This window comes from Orycteropus afer, unplaced genomic scaffold (genome assembly GCF_000298275.1).
Source record: "Orycteropus afer afer isolate SDZICR_OR568_19922 unplaced genomic scaffold, OryAfe1.0 scaffold00045, whole genome shotgun sequence".
Classification (NCBI taxonomy): Eukaryota; Metazoa; Chordata; class Mammalia; order Tubulidentata; family Orycteropodidae; genus Orycteropus; species Orycteropus afer.
In genome coordinates, this window is record NW_006921632.1 from 11758019 (window position 1) to 11764630 (window position 6612).

At 38.3% G+C, this 6612-nt stretch overlaps 1 protein-coding gene across 1 annotated transcript in view; it reads left to right on the forward strand.

The window, feature by feature from the left end:
• Positions 1-6612, forward strand: part of ADAMTS20 (ADAM metallopeptidase with thrombospondin type 1 motif 20) — a 262945-nt gene that overhangs the window by 25578 nt on the left and 230755 nt on the right. The window lies entirely within an intron of this gene.

Genomic DNA, 6612 nt, shown 5'->3' on the forward strand with positions numbered 1-6612 from the left:
TCATATACCTTATTTGCATGGCCCCACCTAGTAATTTGATGAGAGTCACAAAGACTAGCTAGAAAAGTTGTACCAAGTAATTTGCTGTACAACAGTAGTCAGCAGAGGTAGCCAGGCACCATCTAGTTCTTGTCTTGGAAGAAGTATAGCCAGAATGCTCCTTATGAGTGAGACTGGCCGACTTTATCCCATGTACTTTGATCATGTTGTCAGAAAAGACCAGTTCCTGGAGAAGGCTATCATGCTTGGTAAAGTAGAGGGTCAGCAAAAAAGAAGACCCTAAATGAGATAGATTAACATAGTGGCTGCAATGATGGACTCAAGAATAGCAAAGATTGTGAGAATGGCACAGCACCAAGCAGTGTTTCATTCTGTTATCTGTAGAGTTGCTATGAGTTGGAGACTGCTAACCAGAAGGCTGGAGGTTCAAACCCACCAGCCACTCCCCAGAAGAAAAATTGGGCAATTTACTTCCATAGTGATACTGCCTTAGAAACCCAAGGAGGGGTCGCTATGAGTTGGATCCAATTCGACGGCAGTGAGTTTGGTTTTTTTGGTTTTTAACAACAACTCAAGATGGATCAAAGACCTAAGTGTAAAACCTAAAACCATAAAGATAAAGAAAAAATAGGTGTAAACTTAAGGGCCTTCATATGTGGCATAAATATACTATCAAACCTAATTCAAAATGCACAAACAATAGAAACTATGCAACTGGAACTTCCTGAAAATTAAACATTTATCTGCATCAAAAGACTTTGTCAAAGGGATAAAAAGAGAATATATATACTAGGAAAAAAATTTTGACAGCAATATATTGGACAAAGAACTAATCTCTAAAATTTATAGAAAACTTAAATACCTCAACCAGAAAAAGCAATCCAATTAAAAAATGGGCAGAGGACATGAAGAGATACTTCACCAAAGAACACATTCAGGTGGCTAACAAACATGTGAAGAAGTAAGTGTTCGTGATCATTAGCCATCAGAGAGATGCAAATCAAAACAACAATGAGATATTATCTCACACCAGAATTAATAGCAAAGTTAAAAAAAAAATACATGCTGGTGAGGGTATGGAGAGACTGGAACCCTTAGACATTGCTGGTGGGCTTGTAAAATGGTAAAACCACTGTGGAAAGTGGTATGACACTTCCTTAAGAAGTTGGAAATAGAAATGCCACATGATCCAGCAATTCTACTACTAGGTGTATACCCTAGAGAAATAAAAATGATGACACAAACAGATACATGTACACCCATGTTCACTGCAGCGTTATTCACAATACCAAAAAGGTAGAAAGACCCTAAGTGTCCATCAGTGGATGAATGGATCAACAAACTATGGTACATACACACAACGGAATACTCTGCAATGTTAAAGAATGAATCTGTGAAACATCTCATAACATGAATGAACCATAAGGGCATTTGCTGAGTGAAATTTGTCAATTATGAAAACAGGCAATTTTTAGTTATATTTGGAAAATAGACAGTGGGAGAATTAACGATATCTGTCACTATATGTATATATCTGTTGCATCAAATCAATTCTGATTCATAATGACCCAATAGGACAGAGTAGAACTAGGGTTTCCAAGACTGGAAATCTTTATGGGAGCAGATTGCCTTATTTTTCTCCCATGGAGCAACTGGTAGGTTTGAACCCCTGACCTTTTGGTTAGCAGCCAAATGCTTTAACCACTGCACCATGAAAGCTCCTACAGTATGTACAGACCACTAGAAGACTATCCATCAATATATTGGATGGAAATTCATTAATTTTAAACCAATTAAAAATGTATAATTCTAACATATTAGCACGTTATGTAATCAAGAGTACCTAAACATTTTTTTTGGAGGTGGGCATTGAAAGAAGACTATCATGTAAATGCATCTCAGCTAAGTCCCCAAACTGCCATAACTAAGCTATTACCAAACCAAAAGCTAAAATCACTGCCACTGAGTTGATTCCAACTCATAGCGACCCCTTTGGGTTTCTGAGACAGTCAATCTTCACGGAGGTAGATTGCCTAGTCTTCCTTCTGCAGAGTGGCTGGTGGGTTTGAACTGCCAACTTTCTGGTTAGCAGCCAAATGCCTTAGGCACTACACTACCAGCGCTCCTTCTTGAGACTATTAGAGGATAAAAATAAAGGAAAAAAGGGATGATTAAAGGGAATATGGGGAACAGCAACAAAAAACAACATAAAACCAAACCCAGGTACTTCATTACCTTCTAAATTTATATATTGAGTGCCTGCAATGTGTCAGATAATGTTGTAGGTGCTGACACTGTAAAAACACCTTTATGGAGACGTCGGTCTAGCAATTATTAAGTGTAAACAGAACTTTATAACTAAAATTACCAGTATCATTTAAATAGCTTTAAATAATTATTCAGATAAAACAGTGATTTAACCATATGATTATTATTTGCAAAGAAATTTAAAACATATTTCAAAGTCATAATCTCAAAATGTTAAAATATTTATAATTAAGAAATGGAAATTCAGTCTCATTCACTAAAACTCTGCTAATAATACCAATAATTCATTTCTGAATTGGTTCTTCATATTAACATGCTTTACTAGATGAAAAAATACAAAGTTTTGTATGTAGATAAATGTATATTTTTGTGTTCAAAGGTGCAATGACCACTTTTCAATGTAAAGCACAATAAGTGCAATCGACCACTGTCTATCCAACTGTTACCCACTGTGTTTCTCCTTCTTGACACAGGTCCCACCTCACTGTTTTCTCATTTGAGTTTACCAGGTTTTTTCATATCATAGGACCTTTCACTTGCTGCTCCTTCTGCTAACCAAAAGGTTAGCAGTTCAAACCCACAAGTCGCTCTGTGGGAGAAAGATGAGGCAGTCTGCTTCTCATAGGGCAGTTCTACTCTGCCCTGTATGGTAGCTATGAGTTGGACTTGATGCCGTGACAGTGGGTTTGGTTTTTGTGATTTTTTTTTTTTTTTTTGCCTTCTACTTGTTATTCCTCCTCAATCTCTATGTCTCCCCTGTGTGGCTCCCCACTTCCATATTCTCTGTCATTTTCTGTACCTTTACTCTATTTTTTTCATAGCATTTATTATTACCTGACATATTACATATTTTTTGTCTGTCTTTTCTCATTTAAGTATAAATTATATGAAGGCAGGGATTTTGTCATGTTTGCCTAGCTCAACCCAGTGCTTCCACACTGACATTTGACCTTTGGTCAACATAAGCTGAGCTTAAAAAGAGTAGGAAATAATAAGCTTTCATGGTTCAACAAATACTGCTGTGTCCCATGCCTGCTATATCTTAGTTATTGGATTAGAAAATGGAAATCCAAGGGTAAACCTTTCTCTTTACGAAGTCTCCAGTCTAATATGGGAGGATATTTATAAGTGAAAAACAAACTTATTGCCATCAGGTCGGTTCTGACTCAGAGAGACCCCCATTGAGTTTCCAAGGCTGTAAATCTTTATGGAAGCAGACTGCCTCATCTTCCTTCTGCGGAAAAAGTTGGTAGGTTCGAGTAACTGATCTTTTGTTTAGTAGCCAAATGCCTTAACCACTATACCACCAGGACTCATTTATAAATAGTAAACAAATACATGAATACACCAAACCAAAAACAAAACTCATTTCCATCGAGTCAATTCTGACTCATAGCAACCCTATATGACAGAGCAGAACCACCTCAAAGGGTTTCCAATGCTGTGAATTCTTATGGAAGCAGACTGCCACATCTTTCTCCCACAGAGTGGCTGGTGGGTTTGGACTGAGACTTTTTGGTTAGTACCCAAGCATTTAACTACTGCACCACCAAGGCTCCTCATATAAACACAACATATGATAAATGCTCTTGAGAAATTAAGTAGATCCCATAATGAAAGAAGAAATTTCACAAGTCATAAAAAAAATTATCAACAAAAACACGTCTTGGCCCAGACAGTTTCATTGGAGAATTCTACCGGTCATTCATAGCAGAGCTGACAACAATCCTATTCAAACTATTTCAGAGCATAGAAAAAGATGGAATCCTCCCAAATTTATTTTATGAAGCAACAATAACCCTGATACTGCAACCAGGCAAAGACACCACTGAAAAGGAAAACTATAGAGCAATATCCCTCATGGATATAGTCTACCTAGTCAGTAGACTACAACTACATATCCAAAGGATAATACATCAAGAACAAGTGGGATTCATACCAGGTATGTCAGGATGGTTCAACAATAGAAAAATAATCAATCTAATCCATAACGTCAAAAGAAGATGGATGGAATACTCAGAGTCACTGTACCAAAAAGAATTGGTACATGATTATCCATTTCAGGAGGAGGCATATGATCAAGAACCAATGGTACGGAAGAAAGAAGTCGAAGTTGCACTGAAGGAATTGGTGAAGAACGAGACTCTAGGAATTAACGGAATACCCACTGAGATGTTTTAACAAATGGATGCTGCACTGGCTATGCCAAGAGATTTGGAGGACAGCTACCTGGCCAATTGACTGGAAGAGATCCACATTTGTACCCATTCCAAAGAAAGGTGATCCCACAGAATGTGGAAATTATTGAATAATATCACTGATATCACAAGTAAGTAAAATCTTACTGAAGATAATTCAAAACAGTTGCAGCAGTATATTGACAGAGAACTTCCAGAAATTCAAGCTGGATTTAGAAGGGGATGTGGCATGAGGGATATCATAGCTGATGTCAGATGGATCTTGGCTTAAAACGAAGAATACCTGAAAGACGTTTACGTATGTTTTATGACAGTGCAAAAACATTTGATTGTGTGGATCATACCAAATTGTGGATAACAGTGAGAAGAATGGGAATTCCAGAATACTTAATTGTACTCTTGAGGAACCTGTACATAGACCAGGAGGCTGTTGTTCGAACAGAAGGGAGATACTGCATGGTTTAAGAGCAGGGAGGGAGTGTGTCAGTGTTGTATCCTTTAACTGTACTTATTCAGTCTGTATGCTGAGCAAATAATCTGAGAAGCTGGACTATATGAAGAAAAATGTGGCATCAGGATTGGAGGAAGGCTCATTTAAAACCTGAGATATGCAGACAACACAGCTTTGCTTGCTGACAGTGAGGATGACATGGAACACTTACTGATGAAGATTAAAGACTACAGTCTACAGTATGGATTTCACTTCAATATAAAGAAAACAAAAATCCTCACAACTGGATCAATAAGCAGCATAATGATGTTTTTGTTGTTGTTAGGTGTCGTTGAGTCATCTCTGACTTGTAGTGACCCTATGCACAGCAGAATGAAACATCGCCCAGTCCTGCACCAGCGCCATGATCCTTGCTATACTTGAGCCCATCACCGCTGCCACTGCGTCAATCCATCTTGTTGAGGGCCTTCCCCTATTTTGTCGACCATCCACCTTACCAAGCATGACATCTTTCTCCAGGGAATGGTCCCTTCTGACAACATGACCAAAGTATGTGAGACGAAGTGTGGCCATTCTCGTTTCCAAGGAGCATTCTGGCTGCACTTCCTCCAGGACAGATCTGTTAGTTCTTTCAGCAGTCCACAGTACTTTCAGCGTTTTTTTGCCAGCACCACAACTCAAAAGCATCAACTCTTCCTTGGTCATTTTATTCATTGTCCAGCTCTCACATGCATATGAGGCTATTGAAAATACCATGGCTTGTGTCAGGCGCATCTTAGTTCTCAAGGAGACATCTTTGCTCTTCGACACTTGAAAGAGGTCCTTTGCAGCCGATTTGCCCAGTGCTATATGTCGTCTGATGTGCTGACTGCTGCTTCCATTGGCATCGATTGTAGAACCAAGCAATGTGAAGTCTTTGACAACTTCAATCTTTTCTCTGTTTATCATGATCCTCTTTATGTTCCAGTTGTGAGGATTTTTGTTTTCTTTATATTGAGATGTAATCCATACTGCAGACTATAGTCTTCAGTCTTCATCAGTAAGTGCTTCAAGTCATCCTCACTTTCAGTAAGCACAGTTGTGTCATCAGCATACTGCAGGTTATTAATGATTCTTCTTCCAATCCTGATGCCACGTTCTTCATATAGTCCAGCTTCTTGAATTATTTGCTCAGTGTATAGATTGAATAAGTGTGATGAAAGGATACAACCCTGACATGCTCCTTTCTTGATTTTAAACCATGTAGTGTCCAGTTGTTCTGTTCAAATGACAGCCTCCTGGTCTATGTATAGATTCCTCATGAGTACAATGAAGTCTTCTGGAATTCCCATTCTTCTCAATGTTATCCACAATGATCCACACAATCAAATGCTTTTGCATAATCAATAAAACACAAGTAAACATCTTTTTGGTATTCTTTGCCTGGAGCCAAGATCCATCTGACATAAGCTATGATATCCCTCATGCCACATTCCCTTCTAAATCCAGCTTGCATTTGTGGAAGTTCTCTGTCAGTATACTGCTGCAACTGTTTTGAGTTATCTTCAGTAAGATTTTACTTGCGTGTGATATCAATGATATTGTTAAATAATTTCCACATTATGTGGGATCACCTTTCTTTGGAATGGGTACAAATATGTACCTCTTCAGGAGCTTTGGTAGCATAGTGCCTAAGGCACTTGACTGCTAACCAGA